The 23,588-nt window shown below is 39.1% G+C and overlaps 2 long non-coding RNA genes across 6 annotated transcripts in view; both read right to left on the bottom strand.

Annotated features, from left to right (window-relative positions):
- Positions 1–5,654: 5,654 nt before the first annotated feature.
- On the bottom strand, positions 5,655–15,146 carry LOC112995251 (uncharacterized). Its single transcript, XR_003262148.2, has 2 exons — positions 14,763–15,146; positions 5,655–6,343 (listed from the first exon to the last, which is right to left on the bottom strand). It is a non-coding gene; the product is annotated as an uncharacterized LOC112995251 (long non-coding RNA).
- Positions 15,147–15,233: 87 nt separating this feature from the next.
- The window catches only part of LOC112995250 (uncharacterized), a 109,996-nt gene continuing 101,641 nt past the window's right edge, over positions 15,234–23,588 (bottom strand). For 4 of the 5 annotated variants that reach the window (XR_010386012.1, XR_010386011.1, XR_003262145.2 and 1 more), the window contains one exon: positions 16,634–17,084. This is a non-coding gene — a long non-coding RNA (uncharacterized LOC112995250). Of the gene's footprint in view, positions 15,810–16,633; positions 17,085–23,588 lie in introns of those variants that run through there. The other variant, XR_010386010.1, reaches the window with a different exon arrangement.

A 23,588-nucleotide genomic window follows, 5' to 3' on the forward strand; every position in this document is an offset into this window, starting at 1 on the left:
AAAAGCAGGTCTTGGATCACAGCCAGGTGAACCTCCAGAAGCAGGGTCACCTCCCTTTTGTTTAACCTCAGCTAAGGGTCGCAGCCTATCCTCTCTCTGAGAAGCATTAGGCTGCAGAGCTGAAGTGCTCTTTGGAAACCAAACTTCTTGGGAATAGGGGTTTGGTCCATGATGGGGTCCCCCTGATCTAGGGAGCAGCAGGTTTGGGACTAGCCTCTTTCTGCCCTTTGATCAGGACCATGTGCCAGAGTCTGCTGATGTGGCTGAGATTTTCCCCGGGGGCCACTCCAGCACAATGTGCTCAATAAATAAGGTGCTGTGGCCTGCCAAACATTTGAGCTTTTGCGTGCTGAGATACCAGCCAAGCAGCTATACCTCAGTCTTGCAGGCGTGCATGATATTACAGGGGGAGGGGGAAGATGCTGCAGCAATCTCCTGATCTGCTTCTGGGCCCAGTGCCTCCCAGGTAAAGGTCCCACCAGTGTGGCCACTAGCCTAGCTCTCATACTATAAACTAGGGTGCATCTTGACATAGGCACCTGATGAGTTGTCAAGCTGACTATAACATTTTCAAATTTGATAGCCTAAAAGCACAAGGGACAAAAGAGGTTAGTGTAGGTCACTGTATGTTTCACTGAAGCTTTCCTAGCTCCATCCTCAGCCTGAGTTTTTTTCCCTTCTCTCCTTCTTAAAGAGTCTGTGAGGCTGCCTCCCAGAGCTAATGGGAGTGACATGAAACCCTCTCTCCCCTTTCTGAGGTCTGTGCAACTTATTGCAGTTCATGCTTTCACGCTGCTCAATCTACTTTCATGACAGACTCCCTGAAGCATCTCTGTCAAAGGAATGGCCCCAGCAGAGAAGACCTGATAGAAACTGGAAATTTGACCTTGGCTGGCAGAGGAACATGGAGAAACTTGCCTTTTCAGGCAATTACTCAAAAGATTCTTCTTCTGGGAAGTGGCAATTCCCCACATTTCCTTCAGCCCTTTTCCAAGGCTGCTTCTGGCAAGTAGCAGGACATGAAGTTATGTGAGTGTAAGGTGGTGGAAACATCTGTCATACAGAAGAGTATGTAGAGTACAGAGAAATCTCTGAGCTTTGAGTAAAGTTTGGGTGGGTTAATGTAGTCTCATTTTGCAGTTTGGAGGGTGTATTACCTAGTATTCTCTATGGAGAACCTTGTACTTTCTGTAAAGGACAACTAAATGACACAAGTTTGGCATAAACACCAAGCTTTAATCTTGATTTGAGGCTTGACTTCACAGGGCAGAATAGATGATGGCATTCTCTGACACGTCTCTTGCCTCAGGAGTACTCAGGACCAAGTACTCTTGCTATGGTAGCAGAGTTAATTTGGAGTTGTATCAGAGCCCTGATCACAAAACTTCTCTTCTTATTTGCTGTATTTTCAGGAGTCTTGGCTAAGACTCCTGTAAGCACCGTCCTGTCTATCTGTAAACTGACTGTTTTCAAAGTAATCATGAAATAATCATGGTCCTTCCATGTGTAGATTTTAGATGACCTGCATGTGAGTTGGTTGAAGGCTTCATTCTTTCTTCCAGGGTTTAATCGAGGAGGTTAAAGATTGCTTCGTTCTGAGCTACAGGAGAAGTTATTGTGTAAGGTAGGATGTGCCTTGACTCTAGACTTAGTGCCTTCCACAGCTGTGAGGTGACCCTGTTTCTTCCCACAGCCAAAGCCAGAAATAGTGACTCCCACTACAGCTTTTTCTCGCAACAACCAGAAACAATCAGGGCACCAGCTGGTTCATTTATATGAATGGTGGATGGGATTGCTGATAAGCATTTAGTGTGGATAAGTAGAACTGGATGAAAATGATAGGTGGCCTTGGTTATGTGTTAAGCAAGGATTTGTGGGATAAGTGACACCCCCTGAGAATTCCCCAGGCTTGGTGCCACATGGACATAGCTGGCAATAACAGTGCTTATCTGCCCTGTTTATGGCTTTTATGTATCATTATTTTCTTGTTATGAACATTCTGGAAAAAAGTACTCCTTGTCAAGCGGAAGCTACAGTCATATAGACAGTTTACTGGAAGAAGGGGAGAAAGTGGTCTTTCGGAACTGCGTGCCATTAAAGGTTTGCTTTTAATAAGCATGCAGTAGGGCTATTGCCTTAGATGAGACAACCATTTTGCAAAAATACATAATTGGTTTTAAAATATTTATATTCTATGCCATTTAGGCTGATAATATTAAGAAAATGTATCTCAGGATGTGGTTTCATAAAACAGAGTGTTCAGCAGCAGCACTGACGTAAGGGCTGTCTGTCTCCCCTATCCCCAGTGACTCATTTCAGTCTGCAGGCTAAGGCAGGATTTATGTTGCTTCTCAGTTGTACTGGTACAACTGTTTGGGTGACTGTGGTATGAACTAGAACAGAGAACTTCATGTGAAGTAGAATAGTCATGAATTTTGGCAACACTAAAGGCACAGATGTGGCTTTTTAGCATGGCTGAATACAAACATGCTCTGCACATCAGTAATAGAAGTGCCACTAGAGGCACTCTCTCTATCCCATAGGTGCTCCCATTTCCAAACTATCCCTTAGGAAGCTTCAAGCATAGTGAAAGAAGCACTAGTTTCTGCACATTCAATGCAAAGGGGGAAGAAATCTGGATAATTTACATGCCAAAGATGCACACATTGCTATTTTGTCCATCATATGGTGTTCATGTGGCAAAAAAACTTTCTGTAGGTGTAAAATATTTCACATTTATTTATACTGAGGACTGTGCTGATCAGTATAGACTTTTGAATTCAATCAGCTGAAGTGCTAACACTGTGCACAAGAAAAATGTCTTTTGCTTTAATTTAACAGTATTTCTGGTAGGGAAAAATCAATGCCAAACAAAGAAACTGTCTGTGTCAGCCTTATCTAAATTTGTTTGATCACTTAGTAAATGTATTTGGAAAGCACTTTTAAGCTGTAGAAGGAGAGTAAAGGTTAAATATCAATAACAATGGGCAAATGCAACTGGTAGCATCATACATAGTTAATAATACTATATGGGTGTCAAGTTCTTCCAAAGTTATTACTGCGATTTTGTCTTCAAAACACTGTGACGAATTTGTGATAGGCTTGACACAAAATGTCACTAAAGATGAAAAAGAGAAATTACAATTCTGAATGTGACGACGGAAGTGCTTACAGCCTAGTATTGTCTGTCCAGATCAATAAAAGAGAGCGAATGATACATTTTTGCTGACTTTTCTTACTGAATTAGTCACAGGCAAGCTCGCAGCTTGAAAAAAATCCAGCACACCAAAATAAAAGGACCTGTACAGACAGCAGTCTCTGAGCGAGTAGTAGAGGAACCACTGGGATTTTCAAAATATTAGCCTACTACTGTAGTGGTACTGCTGCTGAAATGACAGATTAGGACCAGCTCTTTCTGGCCCAGATGAGGATGCTGAAGAAGAAGTGAAGGTAGCCACTCAGTCTGCACAAAGCCTTTGTCATTGCCTCTTGTCACAACACGAACAAGATTACCATATGAATCTGTGATTCATACATGATTGGGAATTCATTTTTAGTGCAAGTACCTTCCAGATTTCCACAGTTTGCTATGAAACAGTGACAAATTATGAGAGATGAGAGCAGGTCTGTAGGGAGCAAGGGGCATATTTCACCCCTTTCTAGGGATTGCAGCCTATGAGGAGCAGCGAGTGAAAGCAGCAGAAACCCTTCAGAACCGCTGGCCATCCCTCTCCCCAGGCTCTGTGCCGCGTCGAGGGGCCAGAGGGGATTCCTGCTCCTATGGACACACTACAGAGGAAGGTCATGTGTGGCGCTTCTGAACAGGCAAACCAGCAAGAAGAAGCGTATGCATGGGCACGAAGGGGTGCACCACAAGTTTGCCACACTGCCCCAGCCTTTCCAGGCTTCTCCCTTGACCCTTAAATGCCTCCCACCCCAATCTCGTTCTGCCTTCTCCCTGAGCTTATTATTTCCCCACTTTCCCACCCAGACATCTTGCCCACCTTTCCCTCCCTCCTGCCTTGCAGTGATGGTGGAGAAGACACTGATGGAGAAGCCGTTTCCACCTCCCTCCTGCTTGTAACACTGCGTCCGGCATCCATGCTGGGGAGAAAGTCTTGCTCCCCCTTCCTGCCCCCATTGTGGTGGGCCCTGTTCCCAGCCTGGCCATGTCCCTGGTGACTGCCCTGTAGTGGTGGGCCTGGATCCAGCACAGCCACTATCAGAGCGACCAGCCCAGTTGCTCGCACACCAAAGAGAGGAGGCGCATGGTGACTGGGGGCTCTCATGCGGCTATGCGCTTTGTGACCTCCTTGACAAGGACCAGCAAAGGCTGGCTCCGGGTGGGCTTGACACTGGAGAGGCTTAGTGAAATATAGTATAATATAGTAAATGTAATACAATACAATATCCAAATCCAGACCAGGCCGCTCCTGCCCCATTCTTTACGTAGGGCTTGGGGAAGGGCAGGTGTGAGACCAACTGCCTCAGCACACCTGGGTCTGGTTATTTGGGATTTCTCACCTTCCTCATCCTGCCTGTGCTCCCCAGCAAATAATTCCTGAGACAGCGTTTGACTGATACCCCTTCCCTTCCTGCAGAAAAATAGGCAGCCGCTCTCCTCCCTGCTTTCTTATGCCATCTCCTTTTGGTGGTTTTGGAGCAAAAGCCTTTCCATTTGCTTTCTTCCAACTCTGGCATCAAGCTAAGCCCACCTAGGACCTTAGCTCCACATTAGGCCTCTGATCCCTGGGGGGCATTTAAGCCTCATTATCTCTATTTTGCCTATCAATAATAATCTGATTTTTCTGATCAGTTTAGGACTGAACAACATTTGCTTTATATGTTAAAGAGGTTTAAGATGCTATTATCATAGTAAGAAATGTGTTAAGTCTAGTGTTTAAGGCAAATAAATTCCTTTGGCAGTTGCTTTTAATCCCACTAAGCCAAACTATAACAGAGCTATCGTGGGAGGATATTTGCTCGTTAATGTAGAATGACTTCAGAAAGAAGCTCCAGACATCACTAGAATTTCATCTGACAACTCTCCGCTCTTCTCACATCATCTACAAAGCTGTATAAATGCAGCTTGTCATCACTCCCTGGCTCTGCTTAACCAATAGCCTAAACTCTTACAAAAGTTATTCTTCCAATGAAGGTATAGAATTAACTTGTGCTCGGTTACTTTCATAGACCTCTGATTCTGTAAATACATATTTGCATAACTTGATGGAGGTTTATAGTTTCTTTGAAGCCAAAGGAATTGCCTATTCATGCATATAAAGTTATATACATGCTTAAATATTTGCGGGGGGGGGGGGATTCAAATTTGATCTGGAAGAGGGTCATGCGGTCAGTTGTCCCCTTTACTTCAACTTTATGAAGTCTTTCAGGATAACTGATCAGTCTGCAGATTCGTAGGCTTCCCTTAAGTACCTAAGGACATATTTTCATTATTGTGAATGATCCTTTTGGAATTAATGGAATTGTTCAGGGTAGTAAAATAAGTATGCGCATAAGGCTCTGCTTTTCTCAGTTTTCTGAGTTTGTTATGAGTGTCTGATTACTCATGTGTACAGTAAATTTTGTTTTCTGTTGATAGGTCTTTTCACCAGAAGTAATTGAAATAAAAGAGAAGAGAAATAGGGCAAAAATGGTATGTGAAATTACCTTTATTCTTTCTGTAATGAAGTTCGCTTTAATGCATCTGTTTGCAAATACCAATTTGCCATAGGATTACTATTATTAGCAAGGCTATGGATATACATATATAAGTGATTATAGGATCAGAATCTTTTTTTCCCCTCATTTTGCTTCTAATGTAGAACATACAGTTTTAACAACTTTATTTCCTTGCATTCAAGGTAGTTGGTGCACAGCTGGGTTTAACTATCGGCCTGGCTTTTTGAAAACTCTGTTAAACATTGTAGATAAGGGAATACCTGGTTGTAATAGTAAACAGATTTTATTTCACTGGTGCTGCATGGTATGACCTGTGGATGATTTAGACCTACTTTGCTTTGACTGTACATTAGCATTACTTGCTATGTATCAGCAATTATTTAAATTTCTTTAATATAGCCCATTGTAGCACTATAGCAATACCATACTCACTACTGTGATTCTTTGGGTGCTTCTAGATAGTTGGACGTAGGTTTTTGCTGGAGCTGCTTTCCAAGGAGTCAGTTGGCAATCAAAGATGTAGCTGGATTATTTTTAGAAAACTGAAGGGACTGAAGGGATTTAGGGAACTTGGAGGCATTTCGGGAGAACCACACTTTCTGGAGAGCTGAGGTCCTTTCCATTTTGCAGTGTGACAATCTTGTAATTCTTTTCTCTCCTTCTAAAACAAAAAGATACAGAAGGTATTTTGGTAGGTTTTCTTTCTTTGACTTTTCGCATAGTATTTTTTTTCTTGAAAAATTGAAACATCTGATCACTAGGAATCTTAGTAAAGTGCACAGTCGTATTCCAAGGAAAGTTTAAAAGGAATGTACAACACTGGAATATGCACAGTATGGAAGAATCCTAAACTGGCTGAGAAATAAATTCTCTAATAGCTATCTCTTGCTTCAACTTGCTATGGTTTTCTTAATTTTTGACAAATGTCATTACCTTTATTTATTTCAAGAAAAGATTTTTATATAACAAAAGGCAGATTCTGCACAGAAATTTACTAAGCATAAATCCTATTAGCATCACTGGAGATTACCATGAATACGCCACTGCTTTTCTTGAACCAGGAAAAATTATCTACTGTTGAGTGTGACAAACTAATAGAGCAAAGAAAAATCTGAGTTAAAAGCTGAAATGACTCTTTTTCCGTGCCTAGTTGTGCTTAGGCTTTGTGCATTATTCATTATAAATGAGACCATTCAATATTACATTATCTTTGTATAACATAGGCATGAAAAGGAGAAGACAAGAGAAAGATTTTACAGGGAGTATGCTGATCTGTTTTATTAGTTTTTTCAAATCTTGTATTTGTAAAAATAAATTTGCTTAGCAAGAATTTTTAAAAGATTCCTAGATAAAGTTTCTGAAATAGTGCAGGTTCATACTTTTCCATGTATTCAGGGAGAAGCCATAAAGGCTTTAGAGAGTCGTTGTATAAGTACAGAGATACAGAACTTACTTTCCATTTACCTCATCATAACAGTGAAGTCCTTAGTTAACAGAAAGATCTATCAGAATCACTTTATTACATCATGTAAATTTACCTATATATAAAAATGTAGATAAATACTATAAACTTAGGGCATATAAATTTTTCAATGAGAAAAGAACAACATTGATTTTGGACAGATAGATTGAGATAGATCTTTATGGTGTCTGGGGTGAAACAAAAGTACATTTAACAGTGTGTTATGGTACAGTATGTTATGGTATTTTGCAAGAGAAAAAATCTCTAATTTCATTTGTTTTTGCACTGGTAACTTTGACTCCTCATTGAGACAATGAAAAAATCAGAAAATCCAGGTTAACTGCCCTTTCCTGTGGTAATGTTATTCCTCCTCTTTTACTTCTAGTTGCTGCTGGTGAAGTTAGGTGGTATTTTAGATCTCAGAGATTTCTGCATTACAGTATCTTTATATTTAATTTGTCACCAATAGTTCCTGTGAACTAGTATATGTGCGCTTTCATGCACACAGCACAGTGGCTATGCAGTTGATCAGCCAGCACTCTCTCTATATTTGCTCCATTCCAATTATTTATAATATTTAGGTTTGCTTTGTTGTATCAAATAAAGAAGGTAATAAAATGTTATCGGATAAATGTGTCTGACCAAGGAATCTTAAAGTGGAAAATATACTACTGAGTCATTTTCATCTTCCCTGGCACTTACGGTTTCTGTTGTGATGCTAGTTGCCTCCCTTATTCAGCTGGTACCTTTTTAGCCATTTTCTAACTTGTACCTTCTGATGATAGCTGTTTATTTCCACATTTCCCAAGTTGCATACTTAACTCCCCCCTGAGTTCTGCTTTTACACTCTTTTGGAATTCCTTTGGTCTTTTACTATTTTCCTCTTTTAGATTTTTGGAGGAGTAGAGTCATTTAATTCTCTTTCCTTTGATGACTCTCAGTTTCACTCATGTTTTTCTGCCTAAATTTTTCCTTTCAGTTGATTCCACTAACTATTTCCTCAGCAATCAGGATTTTTTCTTTTTTTTTTAAGGAACAAATAAAGTCATTATTGGTTGAGGGTTTCTTTATTTATTCCCACTGAATGTAATGAAGTCATAACTGTTCTTCCCTATACAACTGCCATCTAACCCTAGCCATCATAGTGAAATCCAAAATGTTTGGAAGCAACATCTTTTTTTTCAGGAAACGTAATAATTTTTAGAAATTCTAACAAGTGTAGTAGGCACTGGCTTAGGCTGTCTCTGTAAATTACCATTTTAATCATCCATCCCAGAGGAACTGGGATCAAGTTAAACAGAGATTTGGTTCACCCTTTTCCAAAGAAATCCTGTCATGCCAGACAAAAACCCAGAAAACAAACCCAAACAACACTTACTGCAACTCTGATTGATGACCACTAATTGCATACAAATCCTCCTCATGTTAATAAAAACACTTGTCCTCAAACCACAGATGCATTTGTCAAGGGCACACAATGCAGCAATGTATATTATCCATTTGCTTCTCCTAGCACACTCCGATAACTTAGGAGTAAGTCATCTTACCTTCAGAATCTCTTCAGAATCTCTGAAAGTAAAAGACCAAATCTTTTCTCCCACAGTTGGCTACCCTGGAGCTAGTGAACGAACAGGCTTTTGGATGGTGCAATTCATGTGAAGCCTCAAGCCAAAATAAGGATGACTCTGCGAATATTTATTTGCTTGTATATGCTAGTTAAAGCTTCTGTAAGCATAAGTAATTTAAAAACTTTGAAGAGCTAAAAGCCTGTATAGTGGTTATTTATGCTACTATCTATTTCTGTTTCTTTTTTCTTTTTAAAAGGGTGATGTTAGTACATTCACAGTATCTTCACACTATAATGAGTTGCCTTGACGTTGTTTACCTTTATAATTAGCCATAATAAGTTGCCTCACTAGATGTGAACTGACAACTTCTCAGAGTTCCTGGTGTTGTTATGCAATGTCAGCCAAGTGCTTTAAGAATATTTTATGAAGTTAAGAAAGTATAGTTCTGACAAGAAAAAACACAATCAAAACCAGACTGTAGAGACTGCACTTGTAGTACAATAATTGCAACATTTCTCCAAACTAAAAATACTTAGCCATTGTCAAAAAGAAGGTTAAAATACCAAGAATTCTGTGTTAAATGTCAGTTATTGTTAAATTTTTATAAAGACCTAACTTTTAAAAAAGCCTCAGTCCCAAATGCTTGTCTGTTCTGGGAAAGGATAACCTTACAGGGTAGTTCAAGGGTACTACTATTCAGGAATGGCTTTTTAAAGGGCAGGAAGGAGGTGAGAGGCCTGCCCCATGCCTCTCATTGCCACTGCCTGGCACGTTGCACACTTGTTCCTGAGCCAAGAGCAGTTGCTCTGCATCTTACCCTTTCTGCCACAGTGTTCCTCTTAACACCATCTGTATTTCTATCGGAAAGACTCTGTTTCCTGTTCAGTTCTCCACATTGCACAGGTGACACCTAGAGACTGGGTGTCACCTGCAAGCCCCTGACATGTGTGAGTCATAGCAAGCGCAGAACTATCATAGCTGACTCCTTATGGAGTATCCAGAGCATATTATGTGTTTGCACTGCCATTCTTCAGAGAAGCCTCAGTGGAGAATTTTCCATTTAAGGGCATCTTCTCACTGCAGAAATACATAGGCGTTACCCTATGGATGCCTATCAGCTGTCCACCAGTCTGGGGTGGCAAGTCTGGCACTGCCATAATCTCCCTGGTGTGCTCATGCCTGGGAGCTAGCCAGGGTTTATCAGGTATCAACCCAGCCTACAGAAGCCACAAGATAACCAGCTGTTGCAGTGCTATGAACAGGTCATTTATCCAATGTTCTTCAGATGGCACTTACATTATTAAAAATTGCAAAAGCTATCATTCGATCATTCCACAAGGCATGGTGGCAAATCACAAGAGGCTCCTAAATGCAAACACCCATCACAACACCTGCATGTCTAGGAACTCACAGATGACTCTCCTGGACAAGATCTCCATCTGCTTTCCAGACGGTAGTCTTGCCAAAAACATTTATATGTACAACTGAGGCTGGGCTGTTGCCCTCTCCCCAGTGCATGCAGTTCCGCAAATACTGTATCTACAGATAATGCAGTAGGTCCTTGTCTTTTTGGTAGGAAGTACTAAAGAGACTTATCAGACACTAACTCAACTAAGCTGCAGAAGATTAGCTTTATATGCAGAAAGTCTAGGAGTTTCCCAATTTGCCCTAAGGAAGCCTAATGCTTTTGTTGCAATTTAATTTCTAAAGCCCCAAACCTCTGTTAGTCTGGAAGGATCTCTCTTAAAGTATGATACAGTAATCACTATAATTCTATAAAACAATAAAGAAATGTTTGAATCATTCTTTCAGTTCTGTTTAATGCAGTATATTGTTATGCAGAAGGCATATCAAAGCCTGCAGAAGTTTGTGGTTTTTACTGATATGAAACACAAGGGCCTCAGCCTGAGAGAGTATCACTGACTTTCTTGATACTGGTGCTTAAGACTGTATCTTAAGTGTAAGTGTCTTAAACATAAGCATGTCAGGATAGTCAATTGACTTATGTTCTCAATTAAATCCACCTTGGCATTATAGTAAATAATTATGTGATTTTTAAATGTGAGTGTTGACATTTTTCTTTGATTGGCAAGAGCCAAAGGCAGTCTTTAACCTAATCTTACAGTATCTCTGATGACGTATTTTCAACGAGGCAAAGAGATCTATGTAAGATGCATATATGGCATCTAAGACATTATGTAACTGCACCTGCTATTTTAGTTGCTGACCAGGTGTGAGTTATGTATTTTGAAATAGCTCTCCCTTCGCACTGCTTCCAGCTTTGCTGGTAGAGCCCTCATTTCTTCAAACTCAGTGTGATTTTAAAAATTTGTGTAAGATTGATTATGGCCAAGCATAAAAATGTATTGTAGTAAGTTTCTGATTTGATATATGAACTTTTCTGTTTCATCTATCAAACTCACTTTTTAATTCTGTGTATTAGTTTTAAACACCATATTGTAAACTGCATGTTGTCAAAATCCACCCCCCTCCCCATTACAGTGTTAACAGATGTATGCAGAAAGACTCAGCCAATTTCACCAGGCTTCCACCATAAACAGATACTCAGTCATGAGGTGTAGGGGTTGGCATCAAATCTTGAAGACTTCTCTTGCCAAAAAGACAGATGGACATATGAAGAGTTAGTAATTTTAGTACAGTCACAGCAAAATCCTTCTGCAGAAGTGAATTAATGAGGCTTGTTTGAAGATAGTTAAGTTTTATTTATGATGCCTTTTTTTTTGGCTAATAGCATAACAGGGAAGTAAAAGCAGTCCCTAGATTTTTGTGGTTATGCTGTAAACATTTTCTAGTCTTCAGAACATGCAATTCGTATATAATTCCCAAAACTCGCTAATAGTAATAAACACTGACTAAACACTAGCAAGTCATAAAAATCCATGAAAAGAATGAATGCTAAGCCTGAAGTTGTCTAGCAGCTTTCTCCTCGCTAGTTAGTTCAAATTTGTTCTTTTTCTCCTGTTTGCCTTGGCAATTGTATACAAGAGCGACTGATATTTAGCAATAGGCAAGCCTTAAACACAAACTCAACACCTAGCCAAGTAAATTAGAAATCAGTCACTACTCATATAAATAATGATGGAAATTGTGAAGATGCTTGAACAGAAGTCTCTTGGCAAATCCAAAAGAATTTGTTATTCTGTTTCTAGGGTCTTTTTCCTTTGGATCTGTGCTTGCAGATTTAATTATCCATAGGGACTTCTGTTTCTGTTGAACCTGAACAGCATAGCCAATATTTTTGTCAATATATAACACAAACTGAGTAGAGAGTCAGTTCAAAAGAAGGATGCATTTTGTCCTATTTTCTTCCCAAAGTTCATTTTATTCAACTCTAATTAGTTTCAGGATTTTGTTGCTTACTATTATTTTGATTCCCTACTAATAGTCCTATCTTGTGAGTCATTTTCTTGCTCCTTCTTCTCCAAGTTACAGCTGGTGCTGAGCAATAACTGGCTACCAGCTGCATGTGGTCACACCTAGAAAATACGTCTGTTTCCAAGCCTGTTAGTCACTTTGTAGGGATGGTTCTCTTGAACCTCTTCCTGAGGTTGTCTGGCCACACTTGTGTATGCACATCTTCAAAATGAGTAAGATAAAATAAGGTCAAAGAAAAAAGCATTTTAGATCATTTTTACTTCATTTTATTTAAACAGTATAGTCCCAAGAAAGCCAGAATTAAATCTGTGGAGGTGTCTCTTGTAGAAATTACCTTTATCTCTGTGCTCAGTAGATGCTCTTTTTAGTAGGCGAATGAGTCAGTAAAACTCCTGCTCCCAAGTTTCTGCATTTTACAGAAATTGTATTCATTTTTATTGAATCTGACCCAAATCATGGGCAGGTTTAGAGCCTAGCTTCATAGTCATTTTTCTGTCTTCTATTGATTTAGTACAGAACCATTGATTTAGGAAGCAATCATAATGTAGTCAGTCTAGAAGCTGAAACACTAGCTCTGTTCGATGACTGATATCTTTATTACAGCTATATGAATGGAAGTGTGGTGTCTAAGATTGCACCAACAGTTGTCTGATAATTTGCAACTGTGCATGATAATTTGCAACTGCAATGGATCAGATATATTTATGTGACTGTAATTTATCAGATATTTGCATACTTTGGGGCATGAAAGGACTCTGAGAGAAAGTGTAGAAGTCAGAAGAAAGACCTTTGTAAACATGACCTTTAAAGTTATACTGACATAGAGTTCCTGTTTTGCTCAAATATTCTGTAAGTAAATAGTTGTGATTCTATTCCAATCACAATAAGTTTTGATTACAACATATTTTAGATCTATAGAAGCGTACTTTGTACCCATAGCATACAGCATATTTCATCCAGGGCGCACACAATGATTTACAAAACCAAACTAATACACCTTATATTTGCTTCCTCAGATGTCCATCCCCATGCCATTAAAAAAGACGTATTTTATATTATTAATAAAAGTAAACTATATTCAATAGAGAAGAAAAATAACCTATACACAATAGAGAGGTGAAGTGACTTTTTCAAAGTCACACACATATTATTATAATCATGTCTTTTCAAAAGTGTAACTTTCTAAAAAGTATGGCAACATTACAGCATATTTGCATTTTTAGATGTCAATTGTGAATGGAAATTTCTCTTGCTGTCAGAGTACATTAAGAAAAACAAATCATAAGACTGTATTATAGTCTGTATTTCTGTTTGTTTTTTTAGATCAGCTGTAGCACTAGAATATGCCAGTTCTTAAATTTCCAGTGATATATAGATTTGTAATACGATCTAAGAAGCAATATGAAGAAATTCAGAAGAGATTTTTGAGAGTATTTCCAAAGTTCTTTGCACAAGATCAAGAATGGAAAGCCTAAGTAAGTGAATTTTAAATAAACCCCTGTAAAATCATTTTATTATGCATGTAGAACAGCATGTGGTTAAAATTTCAGTTCCTATAGGTCATTAATTTCCTGCATAGAGCCTCTGAGATAACTAATGCATTATCTACTTAACCAGTGCAGTCTGTGGTTCCTTAGGACTTGAAAAAAAGAGTGTGTCCATGCTAAAAGCAAAATTAGGTTACCTGTGAGGTACAAAAATGGAGAGATCTTCGGATGTCTGTTCCAACTAATCATTTTCCCCTCTGCCATTTTTTTGAGAATTTGGACAAGCGATTATAAAACCTAGAACTGATTGCATGTACTATTAGGCCTGATTTTTCTTATCAATTTGTAAAGTTAGTAGGTTTTATTATTTTATTGAATATACCATGTCTGGTATTCATTCTCATTGCTTTGGTACGAATGTATGACTGCCCCGTAAAGGACCTTCAGCTGTCTAAATCCTACGGCCAATAAACCACTATAAATCTCATGTTAAAATAAAATATAAATCTCACGCTAACATCTAAATGGCTTGAGGTCGCTTAGAATGAAACTACAAGATCTTTTGACTGTAAGTCTTTTACTTACTTAGATAGATCCTCTTTCTTTTGCTCAATTCTGGCATCCCAGGACCAGCAGTTCTTTTATTTTGCTTTGAACACTTTTGCTCCGAACTTACCTTGTTCCAGCAAAGTTAATTCTTCAGAAATCTAAGATCATAGATTATATGTGTAAACAGCCAAAAAGGAAACCAAATTATAGAGGATACAATCCCAAATCAGGCATCTGACATACACTGCAAGTCAACTAACTAGAGAGAGCTATGAATTCTGTATGGAAACTCCTCAAAATCTGCCAGTCCACTGGTCTAAGTAATTTTTCTTCTATCAACACAGAAAAAAACCAAATCAAAACAATTGTTTTAAAATAGAATTGATATTAATGTGATATGCTTTCATTTTTTTCCTCAAATCAAATTTATAGTGGTAGGAAGGCTCTCCATAGCAGTACTATATCAGAAATGAGCAAATTGGCAGCGTGGCTGCCTGGGAGCATATTGACCAGACAGCAGGGTTCCTCTATACTCCATTTACTGCCAGTAGGACAACAGGTTCTGGCAGTTAACTCAGAAATGGAGTAGTGCGGCAAGGCTTCAGAAAAGTGACATACCTGGGGTGACATCAATTTCCCTCTCCGGCTGTATCTGAGCATGAGGTATTTTGTGTGGAGTCGTGCCATCATGGCTCCATTTCTTGAAAAGAAGGACCCGCAGTCGAATCACAGAACTAGAGCTCTGGCTCTCTGCAGCTGCTACTGAAAGTGGAATATGTAGTAGAAAAGAAAGGGAAACTCTTTTATAACAATTTCTGAAAGAGTGAGAGAGATCTGGTGGAAAATTTTTGTTGTGCTTTAATCTTGCATGGCAATGATCCAAAAATTCAGGAAAAATATGAAAGAATTGCTAGAAAGACAGAATAATCTCAAGAAAATAGGTGCAGATTTTCAAGTTAATAATAATAAATATTTAATAAAATAATATAAAAACTATAAAACAACATTATTTATATTTACATAATTTTATTATATAAAATAACAAAATGATATAAAATAATAATAAATATTATTTATTTTAAAAAGCACTAGAGATGAAATCTGAAATTTTACTTTAATGAGCTTGCTTTGAACTGCCATATACATAGCTTGAAACAAAAATAGCACTGACATACAAAGACTAACCATCCCTATTTCTGTTGTGAAAAACCTTACCTTTTTAGTCTCGGATAATTGTTTTTGAGCCATCACAAGACACTGGAGAAAGGAGAACTACCAACTATAATTACTGACTCAAAAGAACTTTGATAAAAGTCTCCCGTAAGATCCTGTTTTGGAAACCAGAGGCTCATAGGGTCAGAGGTAAATGACTGTCCTGGATAGGAAACTTGCTAAGAGGCTGGAAACAAAGCAATGATGGTTCATGCATAGTTTTCAGCACTGCAGAAGTCCTATTGGGGCACACTGGAAGTGGTGTTGCCTGATGAATTAACCAGTCGTTTGGTAAAAGTACACCAATGGTGAGGTGATAGATTTTTGCAGATAATACAGAGTTCTATCACATAGGCAAAATCAAAGAAAAATGTGAAGCATTTCAGAGACTCAGTGGGGTTACATGAGTAGATAAGAGATGATGGCAAACGAACACATGCTGCAAGGAGCAATCTGAAATAACAGGAAAATATGTTAAAATGCTAATGATAAAATTCTAAAACAGTTTGAGATATATTTTCAAATGCTTTTATTGTTTGGAAGAAATATCCTTATAGACTCAAAATATGAAATAGTTCTACTACTGTTGCACAGTATTAGGTTTTAAATTAATTTAATCGATGAGGAAAAGGTGCAGAGGTATTTATGAATGACTCAGTGAAAGTATCCCCTACATGTACATATACATAGCATAGATACAGACTTCCTCAGCTGGGATACTGTACTCAATTCTGATAGTCCTTTCTCAAAGTGATAATACAAGAGGGACTTCAGGTGGTTTCCCTGTGTCAGGAAATAGAAAAAAACTAGTTAGCTTAGATAAGAAAAAAATGGAAAGGAAGAACATAAAGTAATAACTGAGATGGTATACTGTGCACTTTCAATTGGCGTTTTTCGTAAGAGAGGATAAAGAGAGATACAAACAGATCTTAAGGAACTAGATTTGAAATAAGAGGGTTTAAAACGTACAGAACACAGTTAATTCTGTGAAACTCACTGATAAATAATAGCACTGTCAAAAAGATGTTAGTCTTGAGAGAACATTCATCTTTGCATTAGAATAAATATGTACAAGACACGTTATGTCAACCACTAAAAATTGAGTTACAAAAAAGCTGCCAGGGCGTGAGTCATTTCCTAATTGTCAGAATTTTTACACTTTTGAAATATCTCGTGTAGTTTGCTGACAGACACATGACACGGGTCACACGGGATAGTAAAGCAGGATAGCAATTCCTGTGCTCAGAAAGGACTCGCCAGGCCGACACTAAACTATTTCCATCACTAGCTGAAGTGATTAGCAGGGAATTGGTTGCTTGACAACCATGTTAGCCCCGGGTCATTTTCACACTATTTATGAGCCTATGTTCTATTTGCATCAGATTTATTAGCTATCCCTTTCAAAGGGAGACAGGATGAGACGGGAAGCTGACTGCTGCGGATCTCCGCAGATGAATGAGTCAAGACTGGCCTTGGAAAAAAAAGTGGGGGGGAGGCATGTGGAAAAATGGAGATACAAAAATGAAGCAAAGACATTTCACACCTGAGAGGTTGAAGGATGGCTGTGAGCAGACTGCCCTCAAATCCACTCATATCCTCTGCACCTGACCTCCTCATGGGTGACCTGCAGCATATCTATCCAGATGTTACTCATGGTGTTTGGACTTGTGAGGTCACATGTATTTCTGCAAACAGCTTGGAGCTTTTCAATGGTCAGTTCTTCCAGGCCTGTGTGGAAAAGAGCAGCGGTCTTTAAGGAAGGGCAAATACAAAAGGATAGGGAGAAGAAAATCAAATGAAAAGGATGTAAAAATAAGACTCTAATTTTGATACCTGCATCACTTTTAATAATCACATAGATAATCAAATGTTGCAATGGAATATATCTGATAAACCATTAAATCATCAAAGCACAGGGTCATAAATACGATGTGATTCATCATAATTTTAATCTAAAATTGAGCTATTTATGGAATGCTTTAGTAGCATTAATATTCTTGTGGCTGGTCCTCATAGTGATGAAAATGTATTTAATAATATTTTTGAGATGACTTTTCTTGATTTGTAGATGCTTGCTAGAGTTTCTGATTTTGTACTTTTTTTTGGTTGCAGTGCACTGTTAGACTCCAATGCTTGTATTTGTGAAGCCTTCCTTTTTTGCAGCAGTCAGCTATTGGCTAAGAATAGCTACATTATATTGTCATTAAATATTCATTAAAATGAGTCGTGGCAGCCTGTGAGAAGCATCCAATTAAGCATTTCAGTTTCTACACATAAGGCTACAAATGAGCAGTCTTCTTGCTTTTCAATAATGCATCACAGGCTGCAGTTAGTATCTGTAAAATAATTGATAAGGCAAAAGTTATTTGTAAAATACATACTAGAAGTAGAAAAGTAGATTAGAGAGGATGATTTTGCCTTGGGACCTTCCTCTGACTGTGGAAAAGGTACAGCATTCTTTGATTTAATTTTTACACAGCCTGGGGAAAGCTGAAATGCCATATCTAATCATTCAATATTTTCTGTTTCTGACATGTATTATGTATCACTGAACCTTCAAAATCAGAGACGGAAAAAGCATCTTAGACTTTATCTACCCAAAGCCATCACAGGACAGTAAATATGGCTCGGCCATGGGAAAGACTCAGCGAGTTCTTTTGATTTATCCAGTATATCTTATTTTGCTGCTAGCCTGTTAATGCACTCATAGATTGTTTCACAGCGTGTGCCTACACTGCAGCAAGAGGCACGGAGGCAGTCTGTGCGGGCATAGCTGAGCTAGGCTCAGCAGCAAGAGTGGTGGAGGTGCGTTGGCACAGGTTTACCCATGGGACCATCCGTCTTCCGAATTTCCCAGGATTGGCCCATGCTGCTGACCCCTCACTGGCACCCAGGCTAATGAAGTTAAAGCTAGCTCAGGTTTGCTGCATGTGTTTTCAAGCCACATCTCCATCTGCGATGTAGACACACCTCACATTATAAACTGGATCTGACACAGTGGTGAATAACCACTGATAAGGATCCTCTTGGATCCAGGAGGTATCTCCTCTGAGCAGCTAAGCTGCTCTCGATGTAAGACAGTGGTAAAGTAAGAGGACCAAGGCTAGCCTTGTGCCAGCTTTTTGTTTCTCCAGCCCTAAGGATGGCCAGGGAATAAGCTAGGCTTTTGTGTAAGTTGTTGTATCTCAAGTTACATACCACATGCCTTTTTTCCAGCAGATTTCAGGTTCAATTTTGCCTTGTATGTATCTCACCTTCTGATTATTTCCCGCCTGTCTTCACTGTCTTCACTACTGATAGTAGTTTCAATTCACCACTTTGCTTAATTGCTGATTTCAATGCGCTGTTTCAAAATGTACCTTCCAGTTATTATCAAAACCCTGTCTACAAGCGGGGCCTAAATTCCATGGGACATTGGTGCAGCAGACTGGAAACTTTCTGGCCATTTCATTTATATTTAAAATGTAGACTTTAATTGAATTAAACATGAAGCAAAGCACTACAAGCTCTACTTTTTTTCTTTAACCTGGGGGTGAAATTACAATTTGCTTTGTTGTCCCTGCAGTGCAATATTTAATGAGATACAAAACTTTGTACTGACTATACTTTGATGTCAAAGGAGGAAACCCATGGATGTGGCAGCTAGCAGAGGGCACCTGAGATGCTTGGAGCTTTTAAAGGCGAAGAAAACAGGCTGACGAAGCCTACACTGCAGGGGTGGAGGGTGTGCTCTGCAACACAGCTAAGGACCAGCTCCCACTGGAAAGAGTTTTGTGCTCCCTCGTTCTCCCCCTTCCACCTCCAGCCTTGTGCTCCTGCCACTTCCCTTGTGACACCATTGGCATCCATCTAGCCCCACAGCGAGGCACAGTGGGGAGCTAAATCAGCACGTGACTAAACTTACAAAAAATGGAAAGAATCTTCTACTAGTTTATATCCAGGTTACTCATAAGGCATGAGGGCAGGAGGCAGAGCACATGGCTGGAGCTGTGGGTGGACTCGTTTTTCACGGCACAGGCTGTCAGACTGGCTTAGGTGTACGGTGAATCTGCACTTGGAGCTGTGTGGAGACAAAGCTCTGCTTTGCAGGAGATGGCCTGGCTTCTGCTGTCTCCTGGCATTCAGTACAGTAAATTGTATTGTTAGACTTTCAGCTAAGTTGTTAGGTTACAGATTTGACACCATAAAGCGAAAAGGCTACCCACGGGTCTGTCGGAGATACTGCTTCTGACTGGCTGCAAGCTCGGGAAGTCAGTGCTTTGAACCATGTTTTTAGTATTATTTGAATACTGCTGCAGTTTTAACTGCCCTGCAAAGTACACCTCACTATAACATGATCTTATGGTGGGAAGGGCCAGTTTACAAGTTTGTATATGTTATTAATCTCCCAATTAATATCCATATCATGGATACTACCATAGCATGAAGAAAAGAGGAAATCCTGATTTACGGAAGTAATAGTAAAACTTGAGGATCAGGATTTCCTGTACCATAGAAATGAGTGTATATCTGCAATACCTCAGCAACACGCTAATTCTTTGTTCATTTTTCAGCTCTCCCTTGCAGTGGTTTTCAAAAAAAGCATGTTGTGAAGACTTATGTTGTTTAGTACAATTTCATTATGAAAGACGTACCTGATTTTTAAATAAGAAAATATGAATGCTTTTTTAACAATGAGGCAAAGCGCTGTGCAATTAATTCAAAAAGAAATAAAAGTTAAATCTGCAATTTTGTAGTTATATTTTTGCTGTATTTGCTATATTTTCCAAGGTATACCTTGGAAATAACAAATGAATTCATTCCGAAGTTCCACCAGGCAGAAAGTCCAGCGGATAAAGAGCGCTTCCTAGAACTAGGTAGAAAAATGCTTTGGCAGATGCAAGGTATGTATTGAAGGAAGAGCTCAACTTCTGTACTATCTACATACCATATACATTATTTATTTATTTTCCCATGTGGTTTTCTACATCCATCAACTCTTTTTATACAAGTAGAAAAAAAGTTTTAAGTTTTAATAATTAAAATACTAAGACAGTAGAAGTAGTGACATAAATGAAACCAAATCAAATGAGGCTGTGCTCTTGCTTACAGGGAGGTAGGCATGGCATTATTCCTTAATAAATTCTTTCACAGTTTTTATTGTGAGGCATGCTATTGTTGTGCCTGGATATCAGAGGAAATCTTTCTGCCAGGCATAATTAGAATTGTCTGCTTTTGAAGTTTGGCGTAGTATTTCCAGGGTTATCTAAAGCCCAGTCAAATCAATCGACAGGCTTCTGGGATATGTCTCCACTGTGCAAAGCACAACAATATTAAGAGAGGCCTGAGCTGGTGCTGAGTGTGCTGCGTTGTGCAGAGCCCTGCAGAGACACTAGCTGGAGGCCAGAAAGGAGAGTAACCACTGAGCTAGTTAAGCTGAAAACAGTCTCCAGTTTCACAGGCAGCTCATTCTCAGCCAGTGCGGCACCTTAGTGCAGCAGTACGATGCACCGCATGGGCACAACCCTATTATGGTAGGAATATATGTGTAGTTTGACCTCAAATTTGAACAAATTCAGACTGTGCCTATCAGGCATCTTTAGAGTTTATGCGTCTCTCATTACATTATTTACCCAGAAATCTACAATAATCTAACATCAGTAGCAAGCAGAGGATGATTTAAAATGCAATCTACTGCTTTGTCTCTAAACTGTCACATAATGCAAAATTTCTTCGGCCAAGCTCAGTCAAGGCAGGACACTTCTTGCAACCACCAAAAAGAACTCAGAGGTCCCAGAGTGATGCCAGCAGGGCCAGGGTTTTACCCCAGGTCTCAAAGGCTACATTTCTCTCCAAGGGCACGAAGGGTGCTGTTTTGCGATTGTGGTAGCCAATGTAAGCCTGGACACACAGAGTCCCACCTTCCCCTCTGCCCCGGACACGTATTAGATACTCTTGCCTTCCCCCACCATTTGTGAGATAGGGGTTCAGCTGGTGAAGGGAGCTGATCTGTGTGAGAAGTAATTACTTTTTTTTCCCCTCTGATAGAGTTAGTTTCACATGAGCTTCCTGAGCTGGTTTACCACATAGTCGCAGGTGTTCAGTGCAGTGGTGGGGTTGTAAATACATGGCCTGTTCAGAAGATGATACTGTGGCAATGTGACTGGCTTAAACTGCCATGAAACCACTGCTTGAGTGAGGTTTTACAAAAAACACAAGCTTTTTCAATCTTATTCTTAATACTCTAGGGTATATGAGGGCCTACTAGAAAGTATAACTGTAATTTAATAGTATATATCTTATTGCAGCATAATAATGGTAGGTCAAATCAGCAAATGGCTTACATACAGTCAAATGGCTAATTTTGTATCTGAGGTCCCAATCCTAATGCTTCAATAATCCTTTAGAATATAACAGAAAAAATACACAGATTTTTACTAGCTTATAGTTCTATAAATCTAAGTTTTTGCAAGAGCATTTTTAGCAATATTATGAGAGGCAGTTGAGCTGCAATGCTGCTTTGATGAATTTTATGTTTCATTTTATTTTCTCCATTAAAATCTTTGCAACTGTTTTGAAAGGAGAAAACAGTAAACACTGCATTTTGAGACCCTAGATGATTCCTTGTGGGCTTCCCAAGCCAAAAATACATAATGTGTAGAAACAGAGTGGTCATTCAAAATGAAAAGATATTAAAAAAAGCAATATACTTGGCATTTATTAAGCCCAAAAGAGAAGGTTGTGGTGCTAATATAATTTCTCCTATGTTCCAAATGGAAAATACAGACATTATGAAACACACTTAGGTCCTATTTACAAGTCATGGCCTTTCATTTTGAGAGTTATCTTTTATGCTGTGGTCCTTCAACTTGGCAGGAAAGCGGCATTGGCTAAAAGAGCCCCCAAACCCCTCTTATAATTGGCACCCTAGCACGGGCAACTTAGTGAGTTTTGGCTGCTTTTGTGCTTGAACTTAGCAAGCCATTTTTAGCCAAATTAACTCTGGATTCATTTCAGTACTGGAATAATGCTTATAAAATATTTGGTACTAAAAAAGCAGCCTCCTTTCATGAACAGGAATGGAGAGATGAAAATAACAGCCTCAGCACCGTACATTTACTGACAAAGTTAATTCTGCCATCTCCAGTTGGAAGTGGCTTACAGCTCCTCAGCAGTGGAGACAAAATTGAATTTTGCTGCCTTAAGGATGGGAATAAAATGAGTAAGCCCTAGACAGCTACTCTTTACGTTACTGTAGGGAGGCTTAGGAGTAGGATGTGCTGCTGCTGTGAAACTTCTGCCCTCCTCCAGCCGTAGCCCTAACCCCACACAGTCAGATCTCTGCCTTGGGACCGTCAGCAGGACAAGCTTCTGGAGGGGCTGGTGTACACAAATTAGTAAGATCATGTCTGCCCCTTGCTAGCGCAGTTTTACCCCGGGTTGTTAGGCTGCTGCCATAGACAACTGTGTGGTTTTTCTAAGCCTACAGTTCTGTGTCCAAAACTGCTGCCATCTCATTAACTGTGCCAAGGTTGAAAAGGGAAAGGCTCATTTTATTCCTTAATGGGGGAATTACTAGCGCATAAAGCTGGCTGATAGTGTCAGTCCCTACCAGGTCCTCAAATATGGATAATAATAGAAAGGAAAGAATATTCAGATGCTCCTATTTTTCACAGGAATTACTACATATATATGTATGCAAAATGTTAACAGATCTACTTATTACATATTTTCTTCATTTAATGACCAAAAATGACCCAACGTTTTGACTATAAAACAGTCCACATGGTAACAAAGCACTCCATAAATGGGTATCTATTGAGAAAAAATGTTTTCGTATAGAAAAATGTCAACGACAAAGTCCCCAAATAATGCAGAGTAATGCATTTTCAGATTTCCCAGCAATTTCATTGCTACATAGGCTGTCATAGCGTTCTAGCACTACATTGGTTGGAGTCACAGATTCATTACCAGAGGTGGTAAATAAGTGTTTTTGTTGTAGATATTTAAAATGGGTAATAAGGCTATAATTATAGGTATGAATGCCTGTTCTTACTTAAATGTTGACTCCAGAGATTTAACACTGATGCCTCATTAACTCCTACTGCTGAGTTTTGCATCAGCAAGCTCATCTAATGCTGTCTCTAAAATATGCACTTTTCCTTCAAATAAAGTGGCTTTTGCTTGTGGGAAAGATGTACCATCAGCTAAATGAACCAAAAAAATTTTAAACTCCTCTTTACCCTTTTACCC

Source organism: Dromaius novaehollandiae, chromosome Z (assembly GCF_036370855.1).
Source record: "Dromaius novaehollandiae isolate bDroNov1 chromosome Z, bDroNov1.hap1, whole genome shotgun sequence".
Classification (NCBI taxonomy): Eukaryota; Metazoa; Chordata; class Aves; order Casuariiformes; family Dromaiidae; genus Dromaius; species Dromaius novaehollandiae.